The sequence below is a fragment of the Tachypleus tridentatus genome, chromosome 7, assembly GCF_004210375.1.
Source record: "Tachypleus tridentatus isolate NWPU-2018 chromosome 7, ASM421037v1, whole genome shotgun sequence".
Lineage (NCBI taxonomy): Eukaryota > Metazoa > Arthropoda > Merostomata > Xiphosura > Limulidae > Tachypleus > Tachypleus tridentatus.
In genome coordinates, this window is record NC_134831.1 from 128,733,386 (window position 1) to 128,752,996 (window position 19,611).

Genomic DNA, 19,611 nt, shown 5'->3' on the forward strand with positions numbered 1-19,611 from the left:
CTGCGCTAGCTATCTCTAATTTAGCAGTGTAAGACTATAGGAAGGTAACTAGTCATCAACCCATCGCCAACTCTTAGGCTACTCTTTACCAACGAACAGAATGATTGACAGGCATATTATAACATTCCCACGGCTGAAAGATAAAATACATTTAATTTCACGAGGATCAAAACCCGCGACCATGAGATTTAGAATCAAGCATCTTAACCATCTGCCCATATCGGGTGTGATCAAATGTGCACGAATTCAAATGTTTCAAAATGAGCACCTAGAATTTTCCAACACTTGTAATACCAAAATGTTCAATTCTCACTCAAAAACCCAGTTACAGTTCGTATTTTCTAAGCCGTTTTTTAACCTTTCAATATCTCTTCTGCTTTAACGATATCTGTTTGTTTTGTTTTGAATTTCGCGCAAAGCTACAAGAGGGCTATCTGCGCTAACCGTCCCTCATTTAGCAGTGTAAGACTGGAGGGAAGGCAGCTAGTCATCACTACCCACCGCCAACTCTTGGGCTACTCTTTTACCAACGAATAGTAGTATTGACCGTCAGATTATAACGCCCCCACGGCCAAAAGGGTGAGCATGTTTGGTGCAACGTGGATTCGAACCCTCGACCCTCAGATTACGAGTCGAAAGCCTTAACCCTCCTGGCCATGCCGGGCCCTTAACTAAATCAGAAGATATGTTTTGTGCCAGAAAACCAAAAACAAAAAACATAAGATAAGACATAATTAAACTGCATTTATATGTTTATTCCTGTTTTTGCTGAAGTATATTTTTAAATAAGACGTTTTCTGTTAATATATCAAGTTAGTCAGAGCTACGCGTAATATATAATAATGATTTGTAGATACGAAAACAGTGGCGTCTAGACACAACTGCAAACAAAGGTGAGTGTTTACCACTAGTATATTTCGTTCAAGATAAAAAACAAAAAGACATTTATAAAAATGAAGCCTTGGAAACGGAGGAACTCTCACAACAGAATGTTTATGGTAGAAGTGGGTTTTGAAAACATTTGAATCGAATTCAGTTCACTCTGTCGTCTTTAAACTAAAGGCTACAGTTATGAAAGAAAAATCTACTACCCCTCAAGAAACAAATACAGAAATTGCAAAAGAACTGAGATTATTTCCTATTATTACTGATATGATTCTGATACTGAAGAAAGTTCATAAAAAGAATTTTTGTCAGCTCTAAACCGGACCTCAAAATCAAAGGCTGTTTTCGTGAGAAAAACAACTGAAAAGCCTGAATGACATCAAACCTATTCGACCTCGATACAACTCCTTTGAATTTTTGTGTTTTTGGTCCACTTGAAAATGTTAGTGAAAGTCAAAGGCCACATTTGGTGGAAGGTCTGTGGAATGTTTGCCAAGACGGTCTTCACTGATCGTCACGGAGAAATTGTTAAAGTGGAAACTGTTACGTCAGGCAGTTATGTGGTCATCATCGGGGCATTTTTACGAGATGTGTTAAATTATTCTAGGTTATGACAAAGTTTCTATAGTGTGGTAGAATTTATTTTATTTAAGTGAAATCAATGTACTGCGTTACCTTCGTTAGCTTGGAGTCGAAATAATTGTATATTTGGAAAAGTCTTTCAATCTAGCTTAGGAAGAAATAATATAGTCTGTAAACGTTTTAAATCTGAAGTCGAGAAATAAGAAAATAATTCGGGATTTATTTTTATCTTGAGGGAAAGAGAAGTAATCTAATAATTTGTTTATTTTCAGCTTGACCTAGAAATGACTTTACAGTTTATAAAGTGTATTAACAGGTTGTAATAACAACAAAAATAATATGACATGTTATAATACGTATCCCTAACTTGGGGTTCGAAAATATTTTCAATATAAAGTTTATTCATATCTGTTTAAGAAAAATAACGAACTATAGCATAGTTTTCAACCTGGGATCAAAAAGTTTCTTATTTGGTAGAGAACAGTCTAGCCATCTGATGTGTTTGTTTGAAGTTAAGCACAAAGCCACACAGTAGGCTACCTGTGCACTAACCACAACGGAAATGAAAACCCGGTTTCTGGTGTCGTAAGTCAGCAGACATGCCACTGTGACACTAGGGGGCTTCTAGTAATCTAGTCTAAGAAAAGTAGTTTATATCTATCGTTACTTGCAGATACAAATAAAATAATTAAACAAACAAGATAAAATAATCTGATTATTTTAAACGTTTCAACATTCTGATTCTTCCCTAACTAATGATTTTTATTTGTAAAATCCAAAGCAGAGGTCGTCTTTATTTAATTTCAAAATTTTCCCGTCTTGTCTGAAGATGCTTTTGTTCTTCCATAGAACATTACTACTTATTTTTCTGTTCTTGTCGGTCAGTATGTTGTTAAATCAACCCGTTGTTTCTTATCACTCGCGTTAGCAGCACTGTTTTTAAGATAAACGATACCACAGCTAGATAATGCGACTTAACGCGACATTGTTGTCTGAAGAAGATGAGGTTTCAGTCTGATGGGTCTACCTCCCACACATGTAACTGGCAAGATAACCAGGAATTTTTGTCCTGGGTCTGGACGAGTGGTTGATGGGATACTCGTAAGAAGAACATGTAGGTTTACAACGTACACAAACCAATTCGGGATTGAACAGTTTGGTTGCTTTTGAATTTCGCGCAAAGCTACCAGAGGGCTATCTGCGCTAGCCGTCCCTAACTTAGCAGCATAGGACTAGAGGGAAGGTAACTAGTCATCAACACCCACCGCCAACTCTTGGACTACTCTTTTACCAACGAATAGTGGAATTGACCGTAACATTATAATACCCCCACGGTTGAAATGACGAACATGTTTGGTGTAACTTGGAATCGAACTTGCGACCTTCAGATTGGGAGTCGAATGCCTTAACCACTTGGTCATTCCAGGACAGATTGAACAGTCATGTAATTATTAATAAAGCATAGTGATGCCACTATTGATTATTTTTAAATAATGGCATAATATATATATATGTGCTGAACATATATCGATGAAACAACATTAGCCTAGAGCTTAGTCTGAATGTACTACTAGCCTTCTTGATTTGTTTGAGCTTCACACCTAACTTAGGAACAATCTGACTTTAGTCTAACCAACTAAGACAGAAGAACTGATGATCAGGGGTGAGTACAGGATTTTTTGGTGGGTGGGTGGGGGGTATGATCGACTAAGTAACAGTGACTTAAACCCGACCCCAAGTAAACTTTTCCTTGTTACTGCAGCGTAAATCTCATGGAATTAATTTAGAAACAAAGAAAAGAAACATATATAACTATGAGCTCTCATTTATTGATTTTAACCTAAAATATCAAGTTACAAGTAATCTTACAGCACTATACTGAATCACACAACATAGTGCATGTGACAAGGAACTTTCATATATTCCTAAATAACATGTTACGAGTAAACATACAGCACCTAGGCCTATAGCAGTATATTAAGTAAACATACAGCACTTAGGCCTATAGCAGTATATCGAATAACGTACACAACTTATTAACATGAACTCTTTAACACCCCAGTACATATGACCATGTACTCTCATTTATTCCAAAACATTTCTGAGAGGAAGTAAGTAACGGCCTAGTGGGTTGATCTAGCAAATACTATAAAGTAACTAGGTCTGAGGTTAATTTAGTAATGGTGAGACAGTAGCTCCTTGTTCTTGGGGAAATCCCACTCAGTGGTCTACTTAATCAAAAATATTCTAATTGAGATGATCAGTACTTTATATTTCTGACTTACTATTAACCTACACAATTTTGGTGATGCATCCCCCATTCCCCCTCTGTATCCATCCCTGCTGATGATTTTATCAACTTGGGTGACACATGAAGAGAAAATGATTTTTGGAAAGAACAGAAGAGTTTTCTGTTACGTTGGTTTTACAGGAGCCAGAAAAATAAAAAAAATCTACTAGCAGAGACGTAGATCCTGGGGGATGGGTGGTATAATCCACCCCTTCATTTTAGGTGGGGGGTATGGTGTATACAATCATCCCCCCTTACAGTTTGGTCTGTTGAATTATTTTATTGTATCACAGACCTACAAATTGTGTGTTTATTCTTGTGATTCTCGTGTTCTTAACAATCGAATTACATAATTAGGCCTAGATGTAGGTTTTTTCAGTAGCCGAAATGTACATCTTTAATGTAGGCGTGCTTCTAAGCTTTTCAATCTAAGCGATAGTTCGTAAGTATCAGACAGTAGGCCTAAGTATACATGCAAGTTTCGTGGCAACAAGATTACTCTGTAACTGCTTGTTTACAGTTTTCAGGTTCACGTAATCAGGGATTACCAATTTGCAAATTGAACAGTCCACATAAATGGTTGCAAAAATCTTCCTCCCCCCCCATCGGGTGTAAAAAACCTACGTCCCTGTCTACTAGTATTAACTTAAAGTTTCAGCTTGAAATAGTTACTTTGTTATACAAAACTAGTGTCCTTCTCAACTAACAATATTCCAAGAAGTAGAAATAGGCAGAGAAACGAATCTAATATGAGGTGTGATTTGAATGTGATCGTTTTTGCCAGTGTAAGAAAAAAAACAAAGATGTGTTTCCTGCCGATGCAAAAATAAGGCCATAAAATTTTATTTGTGTTTTTTGCAAGCTTAAATCCAATCAAAACTTAATTTTTGTTCTGCCTAACAACGGGTGTCGCATAATAAAGATGGGAATAATATGCAGTAAATTTTCATTGGTTTAGACTCTGTTCTTGAGAAAAACCGCACGTGAATTGTGAACCAATAGAGTGGTAAATCTTACGTGTCAAATGCAATATTTTCTCAACAAATTCAAATTGAAGTAAACCTACATTATAACGTGACAGCCTCACGCACTTGTTAAACCAAAAACAATAGATTACAGACGTCGAAAATCTGAATATTTCGTTTGTCATATTTCAGTGAGGATTTAATTTTACGCACTTATGTTCTTTGCAGGATAACATAAAACAATATTAATTGTAAATATATTTACCATATCCTATACCTTTATACGAAATATCTCCAAGAAACACATATTGAAGCTATTAATTCCATATAAATGAAGATTATAGAGTAACACAAGAATAAATATCTTTCAACGATGTGGCCCGGCATGGCCAGATGGTTAAGGCACTCGACTCGTAATCTGAGGGTCGCGAGTTTGAATCCCCGTCACACCAAGCATGCTTGCCCTGTCAGCCGTGTGGGCGTTATAACGTGACGGTCAATCCCACTATTCGTTGGTAAAAGAGTAACCCAAGAATTGGCGGTGGGTGGTGATGATTTGCTGCCTTCTTTTTAGTCTTACACTGCTAAATTAGGGACGGCTAGCATAGATAGCCCTCTAGTAGCCTTGGGCGAAATTCAAAACAAACCAAACCTTTCAACGATACATCTGAAGTCTATTTCACACACACGTACAGAGAAACAAACAAACAATGTCGAGTATCTACTAGTTTTAAGTGTTTCTCAGAGGAACAGAAAGTTTTAAATACTTTGAACATTTCAACCATACTCACTGCTGAATGTGGGAACTTTGAAAAGTACAGCTGTATTACAGTTTTTAATGGTACGTCGGTCCTTACGCGTGTGATAACTGGTTAGTTTTATTAATTATCTGGCATTCTTACAGTTAAGGCACTGAAACAATTGTTTACAACAACTTTCGTGATTTGAGCTCATTGTCCTCGTACGTTATAGAGAAGAGAAATAAATATACTTAAGAAGCAAACCTGAGGAGCAGTGAAAACTGACAAAGATAAATTTGTTGTCTCTAATAATGATTACATTTCCATGTGACATCCCAACACCCATGGCTTCTGCACGCTTCAAGTTACATGTGACATTCCAAAACCCGCGGCTCCTGAGCTTCCAGTTACACGTGACATCCCAACACCCGTGGCTCCTGAGCTTCCAGTTACATGTGACATCCCAACACCCGTGGCTGCTGAGCTTCAAGTTACATGTGACATCCCAACACCAATCACTTTTGGGATTCCACAGAAAAAGAATTGGGCCAATTTTTCAACAGGAACGTAGTATCTCCATTTTAAGGATTGGCCTTGAGATCTAATTATGTAATGAGAAACCCTCCACATAATGTCCCTGTTCTTCGTCTTCGTTCTTTCCTTTATTGCTGGTTTTCAGTCTCGTGTTTTCAAAAGCAAGACCTTCTCCTGTTAATTCTATTCGACGGTGTTTCCTTCAAAGACTTACATAAACTTTTTATTTCTGCTCTTTTATCCTGACATCTGCTATACTTACATCATTCTTGTTTAGATTAGTAGCAGAAACAAGTCTAAACGGGTGAGTAGGAGAGGGTTAAAAAATGAAACACGGGTAGGAGTGCATGTCACGTGCAGCAGCAGTAATAGTCAAATGTTGTGGAACAATCGCTGAAATGGCAGGGTTTGTGAAAGGCAGAAAATAATTAGTTGGTACCAGTTAGTGTTCTGGTTTAACGTTAGGGGGCGTGCTGTTGATGCGGGGCACAATACGAGACGATTCAATTTGTGTTCTTTTTGTCATCAGCAAATCCGCAGAAATAAGAAGATAATTTTACGTGTTTTATTTGAATTACATTCGATAGGTGGCGTTAAAACATTGGACATTTTTAGTTTAATATTTCTGCTCTTCGTTCTGTTAAGGCGATTCTGATTCCCTTAATTAAAATATAAAAGTTCAAAACACTGACAGATGTTAAGATAAAAATGAACTGAACATCTTTACACGAAGACTTCCGAATGTTTTAATATTATTGGTGTATTACTGGTTCTTAACATAAGATCAAAATAGCCAACGAAATGTTTAACTTTAAGACTGACATGTTGTCCTAGGTTGTAAGCTAAGTATACTATGCGAAAGCGACAAATTTAGTTTAATTGAAGACAATACCACAAGTAGAAAGGAAACTCAAGAACCAGGAGTTAAATTCCCCTCTATAGACATAGCAGACAACCCCATCTGGCTTTGCTATAAGAAAAACATACCAGACACATAAAAAAAAAAAAAAAACAATTTTTGGCATTAGCATAATTTGAGATTGTCTAGTTTACCTGAACTTACATGATATATAACAACAATTAAACCCTTGAACCTCGAAAAGTTTTAAATGGTATCATGTCAGCTTTCTCAAAACATTATTTTAAAAGATATCTCTTTAAAAAACTGACAAAGAATCAAAAGTAACACTGTGGATCAGCAGTTAAATTACAAACTTTAAACCCTACAATCCGAGGTTCTATTCCCTGCGATGGACACAATAGTTAGCCCAATGTGGCCTTTGCGCTACAACAAACAAACAGATATTGGTTCATTAAATTGTTTGAAATGTCTGATACGTAAACAAAAACTGAAAACAATCTTGTGCACTTTTTTCTTATAGCAAAGCTACATCAGACTATCTGCTATGTCCACCGAGGGGAATCGAACCCCTGATGTTAGCGTTGTAAATCCGTAGAATTATTGCTGTCCGATGGGAGGACACTCTATACAGAGGGCTGCAGAATGTCGTCAGATTGTACTTCCCGTCACCGAGGGTGTAAGGAGGTTTTGTTTACACCTCTATGTGTGTGTACGTTTGTTTGTGAGGGTATAAGGAGGTTTTGTTTACACCTCAATGTGTGTGTACGTTTGTTTGTGAGGGCACAAGGAGGTTTTGTTTACACCTCTATGTGTGTGTACGTTTGTTTGTGAGGGTATAAGGAGGTTTTGTTTACACCTCTATGTGTGTGTACGTTTGTTTGTGAGGGTACAAGGAGGTTTTGTTTACACCTCTAGGTGTGTGTACGTTTGTTTGTGAGGGTGTAAGGAGGTTTTGTTTACACCTCTATATGTGTGTACGTTTGTTTGTGAGGGTATAAGGAGGTTTTGTTTACACCTCTATGTGTGTGTACGTTTGTTTGTGAGGGTGTAAGGAGGTTTTGTTTACACCTCTATGTGTGTGTACGTTTGTTTGTGAGGGTACAAGGAGGTTTTGTTTACACCTCTATGTGTGTGCACGTTTGTTTGTGAGGGTACAAGGAGGTTTTGTTTACCTCTATGTGTGTGCACGTTTGTTTGTGAGGGTATAAGGAGGTTTGTTTACACCTCTAGGTGTGTGTACGTTTGTTTGTGAGGGTATAAGGAGGTTTTGTTTACACCTCTAGGTGTGTGTACGTTTGTTTGTGAGGGTGTAAGGAGGTTTTGTTTACACCTCTATATGTGTGTACGTTTGTTTGTGAGGGTATAAGGAGGTTTTGTTTACACCTCTATGTGTGTGTACGTTTGTTTGTGAGGGTGTAAGGAGGTTTGTTTACACCTCTATGTGTGTGTACGTTTGTTTGTGAGGGTACAAGGAGGTTTTGTTTACACCTCTATGTGTGTGCACGTTTGTTTGTGAGAATACAAGGAGGTTTTGTTTACACCTCTATGTGTGTGCACGTTTGTTTGTGAGGGTATAAGGAGGTTTTGTTTACACCTCTAGGTGTGTGTACGTTTGTTTGTGAGGGAATAAGGAGGTTTGTTTACACCTCTGTGTGTGTGTACGTTTGTTTGTGAGGGTATAAGGAGGTTTGTTTTACACCTCTATGTGTGTGTACGTTTGTTTGTGAGGGTACAAGGAGGTTTGTTTACACCTCTAGGTGTGTGTACGTTTGTTTGTGAGGGTGTAAGGAGGTTTTGTTTACACCTCTATATGTGTGTACGTTTGTTTGTGAGGGTATAAGGAGGTTTTGTTTACACCTCTATGTGTGTGTACGTTTGTTTGTGAGGGTATAAGGAGGTTTTGTTTACACCTCTATGTGTGTGTACGTTTGTTTGTGAGGGTACAAGAAGGTTTTGTTTACACCTCTATGTGTGTGCACGTTTGTTTGTGAGGGTATAAGGAGGTTTTGTTTACACCTCTAGGTGTGTGTACGTTTGTTTGTGAGGGTATAAGGAGATTTTGTTTACACCTCTGTGTGTGTGTACGTTTGTTTGTGAGGGAATAAGGAGGTTTTGTTTACACTTCTATGTGTGTGTACGTTTGTTTGTGAGGGTATAAGGAGGTTTTGTTTACACCTCTATGTGTGTGTACGTTTGTTTGTGAGGGTACAAGGAGGTTTTGTTTACACCTCTATGTGTGTGCACGTTTGTTTGTGAGGGTATAAGGAGGTTTTGTTTACACCTCTATGTGTGTGTACGTTTGTTTCTGAGGGTATAAGGAGGTTTTGTTTACACCTCTATGTGTGTGTACGTTTGTTTGTGAGGGTACAAGGAGGTTTTGTTTACACCTCTATGTGTGTGTACGTTTGTTTGTGAGGGTATAAGGAGGTTTTGTTTACACCTCTATGTGTGTGTACGTTTGTTTGTGAGGGTACAAGGAGGTTTTGTTTACACCTCTATGTGTGTGTACGTTTGTTTGTGAGGGTATAAGGAGGTTTTGTTTACACCTCTATGTGTGTGTACGTTTGTTTGTGAGGGTGTAAGGAGGTTTTGTTTACACCTCTAGGTGTGTGTACGTTTGTTTGTGAGGGTGTAAGGAGGTTTTGTTTACACCTCTATGTGTGTGTACGTTTGTTTGTGAGGGTATAAGGAGGTTTGTTTACACCTCTATGTTTGTGTACGTTTGTTTGTGAGGGGTGTAAGGAGGTTTTTGTTTACACCTCTATGTGTGTGTACGTTTGTTTGTGAGGGTATAAGGAAATTTTGTTTACACCTCTATGTGTGTGTACGTTTGTTTGTGAGGGGTATAAGGAGGTTTTGTTTACACCTCTATGTGTGTGTACGTTTGTTTGTGAGGGGTATAAGGAGGTTTTGTTTACACCTCTATGTGTGTGTACGTTTGTTTGTGAGGGTATAAGGAGGTTTGTTTACACCCCTCTATGTGTGTGTACGTTTGTTTGTGAGGGTATAAGGAGGTTTGTTTACACCTCTGTGTGTGTGTACGTTTGTTTGTGAGGGAATAAGGAGGTTTTGTTTACACCTCTATGTGTGTGTACGTTTGTTTGTGAGGGTATAAGGAGGTTTTGTTTACACCTCTATGTGTGTGTACGTTTGTTTGTGAGGGTATAAGGAGGTTTTGTTTACACCTCTATGTGTGTGTACGTTTGTTTGTGAGGGTATAAGGAGGTTTTGTTTACACCTCTATGTGTGTGTACGTTTGTTTGTGAGGGTATAAGGAGGTTTTGTTTACACCTCTATGTGTGTGTACGTTTGTTTGTGAGGGGTATAAGGAGGTTTGTTTACACTTCTATGTGTGTACGTTTGTTTGTGAGGGTATAAGAGTGTTTTGTTTACACCTCTATGTGTGTGTACGTTTGTTTGTGAGGGTATAAGGAGGTTTTGTTTACACCTCTATGTGTGTGTACGTTTGTTTGTGAGGGTATAAGGAGGTTTTGTTTACACCTCTATGTGTGTGTACGTTTGTTTGTGAGGGTATAAGGAGGTTTTGTTTACACTTCTATGTGTGTGTACGTTTGTTTGTGAGGGTATAAGAAGGTTTGTTTACACCTCTATGTGTGTGTACGTTTGTTTGTGAGGAGTATAAGGAGGTTTTGTTTACACCTCTATGTGTGTGTACGTTTGTTTGTGAGGGTATAAGGAGGTTTTGTTTACACTTCTATGTGTGTGTACGTTTGTTTGTGAGGGTACAAGGAGGTTTTGTTTACACCTCTATGTGTGTGTACGTTTGTTTGTGAGGGTATAAGAAGGATTTGTTTACCTCTATGTGTGTGTACGTTTGTTTGTGAGGGGTATAAGGAGGTTTGTTTACACCTCTATGTGTGTGTACGTTTGTTTGTGAGGGGTATAAGGAGGTTTGTTTACACCTCTATGTGTGTGTACGTTTGTTTGTGTGGGTATAAGGAGGTTTGTTTACACCTCTAGGTGTGTGCACGTTTGTTTGTGAGTGTATAAGGAGGTTTGTTTACACCTCAATGTGTGTGTACGTTTGTTTGTGAGGGTATAAGGAGGTTTGTTTACACTTCTATGTGTGTGTACGTTTGTTTGTGAGGGTATAAGGAGGTTTTGTTTACACCTCTATGTGTGTGCACGTTTGTTTGTGAGGGTATAAGGAGGTTTTGTTTACACCTCTATGTGTGTGTACGTTTGTTTGGGAGGGTGTAAGGAGGTTTTGTTTACACCTCTATATGTGTGTACGTTTGTTTGTGAGGGTATAAGGAGGTTTTGTTTACACCTCTGTGTGTGTGTACGTTTGTTTGTGAGGGAATAAGGAGGTTTTGTTTACACCTCTATGTGTGTGTACGTTTGTTTGTGAGGGTATAAGGAGGTTTTGTTGACACCTCTATGTGTGTGTACGTTTGTTTGTGAGGGTACAAGGAGGTTTTGTTTACACCTCTATGTGTGTGTACGTTTGTTTGTGAGGGTATAAGGAGGTTTTGTTTACACCTCTATGTGTGTGTACGTTTGTTTGTGAGGGTGTAAGGAGGTTTTGTTTACACCTCTAGGTGTGTGTACGTTTGTTTGTGAGGGTGTAAGGAGGTTTTGTTTACACCTCTATATGTGTGTACGTTTGTTTGTGAGGGTATAAGGAGGTTTTGTTTACACCTCTATGTGTGTGTACGTTTGTTTGTGAGGGTATAAGGAGGTTTTGTTTACACCTCTATGTGTGTGTACGTTTGTTTGTGAGTGTACAAGAAGGTTTTGTTTACACCTCTATGTGTGTGCACGTTTGTTTGTGAGGGTATAAGGAGGTTTTGTTTACACCTCTGTGTGTGTGTACGTTTGTTTGTGAGGGAATAAGGAGGTTTGGTTTACACCTCTATGTGTGTGTACGTTTGTTTGTGAGGGTATAAGGAGGTTTTGTTTACACCTCTATGTGTGTGTACGTTTGTTTGTGAGGGTACAAGGAGGTTTTGTTTACACCTCTATGTGTGTGCACGTTTGTTTGTGAGGGAATAAGGAGGTTTTGTTTACACCTCTATGTGTGTGTACGTTTGTTTGTGAGGGTATAAGAAGGTTTTGTTTACACCTCTATGTGTGTGTACGTTTGTTTGTGAGGGTATAAGGAGGTTTGTTTACACCTCTATGTGTGTGTACGTTTGTTTGTGAGGGGTATAAGGAGGTTTTGTTTACACCTCTATGTGTGTGTACGTTTGTTTGTGAGGGTATAAGGAGGTTTTGTTTACACCTCTATGTTTGTGTACGTTTGTTTGTGAGGGAATAAGGAGGTTTTGTTTACACCTCTATGTGTGTGTACGTTTGTTTGTGAGGGTATAAGGAGGTTTTGTTTACACCTCTATGTGTGTGTACGTTTGTTTGTGAGGGTATAAGGAGGTTTTGTTTACACCTCTATGTGTGTGTACGTTTGTTTGTGAGGGTATAAGGAGGTTTTGTTTACACCTCTATGTGTGTGTACGTTTGTTTGTGAGGGTATAAGAACGATTTGTTTACACCTCTATGTGTGTGTACGTTTGTTTGTGAGGGTATAAGGAGGTTTTGTTTACACCTCTGTGTGTGTACGTTTGTTTGTGAGGGAATAAGGAGGTTTGTTTACACCTCTATGTGTGTGTACGTTTGTTTGTGAGGGTATAAGGAGGTTTTGTTTACACCTCTATGTGTGTGTACGTTTGTTTGTGAGGGTATAAGGAGGTTTGTTTACACCTCTATGTGTGTGTACGTTTGTTTGTGAGGGTATAAGGAGGTTTTGTTTACACCTCTATGTGTGTGTACGTTTGTTTGTGAGGTACAAGGAGGTTTTGTTTACACCTCTATGTGTGTGTACGTTTGTTTGTGAGGGTATAAGGAGGTTTTGTTTACACCTCTATGTGTGTGTACGTTTGTTTGTGAGGGTATAAGGAGGTTTTGTTTACACCTCTATGTGTGTGTACGTTTGTTTGTGAGGGTATAAGGAGGTTTGTTTACACCTCTATGTGTGTGTACGTTTGTTTGTGAGGGAATAAGGAGGTTTTGTTTACACCTCTATGTGTGTGTACGTTTGTTTGTGAGGGTATAAGGAGGTTTTGTTTACACTTCTATGTGTGTGTACGTTTGTTTGTGAGGGTATAAGGAGGTTTTGTTTACACCTCTATGTGTGTGTACGTTTGTTTGTGAGGGTATAAGAACGATTTGTTTACACCTCTATGTGTGTGTACGTTTGTTTGTGAGGGTATAAGGAGGTTTTGTTTACACCTCTATGTGTGTGTACGTTTGTTTGTGAGGGTATAAGGAGGTTTTGTTTACACCTCTATATGTGTGTACGTTTGTTTGTGTGGGTATAAGGAGGTTTTGTTTACACCTCTAGGTGTGTGCACGTTTGTTTGTGAGTGTATAAGGAGGTTTTGTTTACACCTCAATGTGTGTGTACGTTTGTTTGTGAGGGTATAAGGAGGTTTTGTTTACACTTCTATGTGTGTGTACGTTTGTTTGTGAGGGTATAAGGAGGTTTTGTTTACACCTCTATGTGTGTGCACGTTTGTTTGTGAGGGTATAAGGAGGTTTTGTTTACACCTCTATGTGTGTGTACGTTTGTTTGGGAGGGTGTAAGGAGGTTTTGTTTACACCTCTATGTGTGTGTACGTTTGTTTGTGAGGGTATAAGGAGGTTTTGTTTACACCTCTATGTGTGTGTACGTTTGTTTGTGAGGGTATAAGGAGGTTTGTTTACACTTCTATGTGTGTGTACGTTTGTTTGTGAGGGGTACAAGGAGGTTTTGTTTACACCTCTATGTGTGTGTACGTTTGTTTGTGAGGGGTATAAGAACGGTTTGTTTACACCTCTATGTGTGTGTACGTTTGTTTGTGAGGGTATAAGGAGGTTTGTTTACACCTCTATGTGTGTGTACGTTTGTTTGTGAGGGTATAAGGAGGTTTTGTTTACACCTCTATATGTGTGTACGTTTGTTTGTGTGGGTATAAGGAGGTTTTGTTTACACCTCTAGGTGTGTGCACGTTTGTTTGTGAGGGTATAAGGAGGTTTGTTTACACCTCAATGTGTGTGTACGTTTGTTTGTGAGGGTATAAGGAGGTTTGTTTACACTTCTATGTGTGTGTACGTTTGTTTGTGAGGGTATAAGGAGGTTTTGTTTACACCTCTATGTGTGTGCACGTTTGTTTGTGAGGGTATAAGGAGGTTTGTTTACACCTCTATGTGTGTGTACGTTTGTTTGGGAGGGTGTAAGGAGGTTTTGTTTACACCTCTATGTGTGTGTACGTTTGTTTGTGAGGGTATAAGGAGGTTTTGTTTACACCTCTGTGTGTGTGTACGTTTGTTTGTGAGGGAATAAGGAGGTTTTGTTTACACCTCTATGTGTGTGTACGTTTGTTTGTGAGGGTATAAGGAGGTTTTGTTGACACCTCTATGTGTGTGTACGTTTGTTTGTGAGGGGTATAAGGAGGTTTTGTTTACACCTCTATGTGTGTGTACGTTTGTTTGTGAGGGTATAAGGAGGTTTGTTTACACCTCTATGTGTGTGTACGTTTGTTTGTGAGGGTGTAAGGAGGTTTGTTTACACCTCTAGGTGTGTGTACGTTTGTTTGTGAGGGTGTAAGGAGGTTTGTTTACACCTCTATGTGTGTGTACGTTTGTTTGTGAGGGGTATAAGGAGGTTTTGTTTACACCTCTATGTGTGTGTACGTTTGTTTGTGAGGGTATAAGGAGGTTTGTTTACACCTCTATGTGTGTGTACGTTTGTTTGTGAGTGTACAAGAAGGTTTTGTTTACACCTCTATGTGTGTGCACGTTTGTTTGTGAGGGTATAAGGAGGTTTTGTTTACACCTCTGTGTGTGTGTACGTTTGTTTGTGAGGGAATAAGGAGGTTTGGTTTACACCTCTATGTGTGTGTACGTTTGTTTGTGAGGGGTATAAGGAGGTTTTGTTTACACCTCTATGTGTGTGTACGTTTGTTTGTGAGGGTATAAGGAGGTTTGTTTACACCTCTATGTGTGTGCACGTTTGTTTGTGAGGGAATAAGGAGGTTTGTTTACACCTCTATGTGTGTGTACGTTTGTTTGTGAGGGTATAAGAAGGTTTTGTTTACACCTCTATGTGTGTGTACGTTTGTTTGTGAGGGTATAAGGAGGTTTGTTTACACCTCTATGTGTGTGTACGTTTGTTTGTGAGGGGTATAAGGAGGTTTGTTTACACCTCTATGTGTGTGTACGTTTGTTTGTGAGGGTAGAAGGAGGTTTTGTTTACACCTCTATGTTTGTGTACGTTTGTTTGTGAGGGAATAAGGAGGTTTTGTTTACACCTCTATGTGTGTGTACGTTTGTTTGTGAGGGGTATAAGGAGGTTTGTTTACACCTCTATGTGTGTGTACGTTTGTTTGTGAGGGTATAAGGAGGTTTTGTTTACACCTCTATGTGTGTGTACGTTTGTTTGTGAGGGTATAAGGAGGTTTTGTTTACACCTCTATGTGTGTGTACGTTTGTTTGTGAGGGTATAAGAACGTTTTGTTTACACCTCTATGTGTGTGTACGTTTGTTTGTGAGGGTATAAGGAGGTTTTGTTTACACCTCTGTGTGTGTGTACGTTTGTTTGTGAGGGAATAAGGAGGTTTTGTTTACACCTCTATGTGTGTGTACGTTTGTTTGTGAGGGTATAAGGAGGTTTTGTTTACACCTCTATGTGTGTGTACGTTTGTTTGTGAGGGTATAAGGAGGTTTTGTTTACACCTCTATGTGTGTGTACGTTTGTTTGTGAGGGTATAAGGAGGTTTTGTTTACACCTCTATGTGTGTGTACGTTTGTTTGTGAGGGGTACAAGGAGGTTTTGTTTACACCTCTATGTGTGTGTACGTTTGTTTGTGAGGGTATAAGGAGGTTTGTTTACACCTCTATGTGTGTGTACGTTTGTTTGTGAGGGTATAAGGAGGTTTGTTTACACCTCTATGTGTGTGTACGTTTGTTTGTGAGGGTATAAGGAGGTTTGTTTACACCTCTATGTGTGTGTACGTTTGTTTGTGAGGGAATAAGGAGGTTTGTTTACACCTATGTGTGTGTGTACGTTTGTTTGTGAGGGTATAAGGAGGTTTTGTTTACACTTCTATGTGTGTGTACGTTTGTTTGTGAGGGGTATAAGGAGGTTTGTTTACACCTCTATGTGTGTGTACGTTTGTTTGTGAGGGGTATAAGAACGATTTGTTTACACCTCTATGTGTGTGTACGTTTGTTTGTGAGGGGTATAAGGAGGTTTGTTTACACCTCTATGTGTGTGTACGTTTGTTTGTGAGGGTATAAGGAGGTTTTGTTTACACCTCTATATGTGTGTACGTTTGTTTGTGTGGGTATAAGGAGGTTTTGTTTACACCTCTAGGTGTGTGCACGTTGTTTGTGAGTGTATAAGGAGGTTTGTTTACACCTCAATGTGTGTGTACGTTTGTTTGTGAGGGTATAAGGAGGTTTTGTTTACACTTCTATGTGTGTGTACGTTTGTTTGTGAGGGTATAAGGAGGTTTGTTTACACCTCTATGTGTGTGCACGTTTGTTTGTGAGGGTATAAGGAGGTTTGTTTACACCTCTATGTGTGTGTACGTTTGTTTGGGAGGGTGTAAGGAGGTTTGTTTACACCTCTATGTGTGTGTACGTTTGTTTGTGAGGGTATAAGGAGGTTTTGTTTACACCTCTGTGTGTGTGTACGTTTGTTTGTGAGGGAATAAGGAGGTTTTGTTTACACCTCTATGTGTGTGTACGTTTGTTTGTGAGGGGTATAAGGAGGTTTGTTGACACCTCTATGTGTGTGTACGTTTGTTTGTGAGGGGTACAAGGAGGTTTGTTTACACCTCTATGTGTGTGTACGTTTGTTTGTGAGGGTATAAGGAGGTTTTGTTTACACCTCTATGTGTGTGTACGTTTGTTTGTGAGGGGTGTAAGGAGGTTTTGTTTACACCTCTAGGTGTGTGTACGTTTGTTTGTGAGGGTGTAAGGAGGTTTTGTTTACACCTCTATATGTGTGTACGTTTGTTTGTGAGGGGTATAAGGAGGTTTGTTTACACCTCTATGTGTGTGTACGTTTGTTTGTGAGGGTATAAGGAGGTTTGTTTACACCTCTATGTGTGTGCACGTTTGTTTGTGAGGGTATAAGGAGGTTTGTTTACACCTCTGTGTGTGTGTACGTTTGTTTGTGAGGGAATAAGGAGGTTTGGTTTACACCTCTGTGTGTGTACGTTTGTTTGTGAGGGTATAAGGAGGTTTTGTTTACACCTCTATGTGTGTGTACGTTTGTTTGTGAGGGGTATAAGGAGGTTTGTTTACACCTCTATGTTTGTGTACGTTTGTTTGTGAGGGAATAAGGAGGTTTTGTTTACACCTCTATGTGTGTGTACGTTTGTTTGTGAGGGTATAAGGAGGTTTTGTTTACACCTCTATGTGTGTGTACGTTTGTTTGTGAGGGTACAAGGAGGTTTGTTTACACCTCTATGTGTGTGTACGTTTGTTTGTGAGGGTATAAGGAGGTTTGTTTACACCTCTATGTGTGTGTACGTTTGTTTGTGAGGGTATAAGAACGATTTGTTTACACCTCTATGTGTGTGTACGTTTGTTTGTGAGGGTATAAGGAGGTTTTGTTTACACCTCTGTGTGTGTGTACGTTTGTTTGTGAGGGAATAAGGAGGTTTGTTTACACCTCTATGTGTGTGTACGTTTGTTTGTGAGGGGTATAAGGAGGTTTTGTTTACACTCTATGTGTGTGTACGTTTGTTTGTGAGGGTATAAGGAGGTTTTGTTTACACCTCTATGTGTGTGTACGTTTGTTTGTGAGGGTATAAGGAGGTTTGTTTACACTTCTATGTGTGTGTACGTTTGTTTGTGAGGGTATAAGGAGGTTTGTTTACACCTCTATGTGTGTGTACGTTTGTTTGTGAGGGTATAAGAACGATTTGTTTACACCTCTATGTGTGTGTACGTTTGTTTGTGAGGGGTATAAGGAGGTTTTGTTTACACCTCTATGTGTGTACGTTTGTTTGTGAGGGTATAAGGAGGTTTGTTTACACCTCTATATGTGTGTACGTTTGTTTGTGTGGGTATAAGGAGGTTTTGTTTACACCTCTAGGTGTGTGCACGTTTGTTTGTGAGTGTATAAGGAGGTTTTGTTTACACCTCAATGTGTGTGTACGTTTGTTTGTGAGGGTATAAGGAGGTTTGTTTACACCTCTATGTGTGTGTACGTTTGTTTGTGAGGGTATAAGAACGATTTGTTTACACCTCTATGTGTGTGTACGTTTGTTTGTGAGGGTATAAGGAGGTTTTGTTTACACCTCTATGTGTGTGTACGTTTGTTTGTGAGGGTATAAGGAGGTTTTGTTTACACCTCTATATGTGTGTACGTTTGTTTGTGTGGGTATAAGGAGGTTTTGTTTTCACCTCTAGATGTGTGTACGTTTGTTTGTGTGGGTATAAGGAGGTTTTGTTTTCACCTCTAGATGTGTGCACGTTTGTTTGTGAGTGTATAAGGAGGTTTTGTTTACACCTCAATGTGTGTGTACGTTTGTTTGTGAGGGTATAAGGAGGTTTGTTTACACCTATGTGTGTGTGTACGTTTGTTTGTGAGGGTATAAGGAGGTTTTGTTTACACCTCTATGTGTGTGTACGTTTGTTTGTGAGGGTATAAGGAGGTTTGTTTACACCTCTATGTTTGTGTACGTTTGTTTGTGAGGGAATAAGGAGGTTTTGTTTACACCTCTATGTGTGTGTACGTTTGTTTGTGAGGGTATAAGGAGGTTTGTTTACACCTCTATGTGTGTGTACGTTTGTTTGTGAGGGTATAAGGAGGTTTTGTTTACACCTCTATGTGTGTGTACGTTTGTTTGTGAGGGGTATAAGGAGGTTTTGTTTACACCTCTATGTGTGTGTACGTTTGTTTGTGAGGGTATAAGAACGATTTGTTTACACCTCTATGTGTGTGTACGTTTGTTTGTGAGGGTATAAGGAGGTTTTGTTTACACCTCTGTGTGTGTACGTTTGTTTGTGAGGGAATAAGGAGGTTTTGTTTACACCTCTATGTGTGTGTACGTTTGTTTGTGAGGGTATAAGGAGATTTTGTTTACACCTCTATGTGTGTGTACGTTTGTTTGTGAGGGTATAAGGAGGTTTTGTTTACACCTCTATGTGTGTGTACGTTTGTTTGTGAGGGTATAAGGAGGTTTGTTTACACCTCTATGTGTGTGTACGTTTGTTTGTGAGGGAATAAGGAGGTTTGTTTACACCTCTATGTGTGTGTACGTTTGTTTGTGAGGGTACAAGGAGGTTTGTTTACACCTCTATGTGTGTGTACGTTTGTTTGTGAGGGTATAAGAAGGTTTGTTTACACCTCTATGTGTGTGTACGTTTGTTTGTGAGGGTATAAGGAGGTTTGTTTACACCTCTATGTGTGTGTACGTTTGTTTGTTAGGGTATAAGGAGGTTTAGTTTACACTTCTATGTGTGTGTACGTTTGTTTTTGAGGGTATAACGAGGTTTTGTTTACACCTCTATGTGTGTGTACGTTTGTTTGTGAGGGTATAAGAACGATTTGTTTACACCTCTATGTGTGTGTACGTTTGTTTGTGAGGGTATAAGGAGGTTTGTTTACACCTCTATATGTGTGTACGTTTGTTTGTGTGGGTATAAGGAGGTTTTGTTTACACCTCTAGGTGTGTGCACGTTTGTTTGTGAGTGTATAAGGAGGTTTTGTTTACACCTCAATGTGTGTGTACGTTTGTT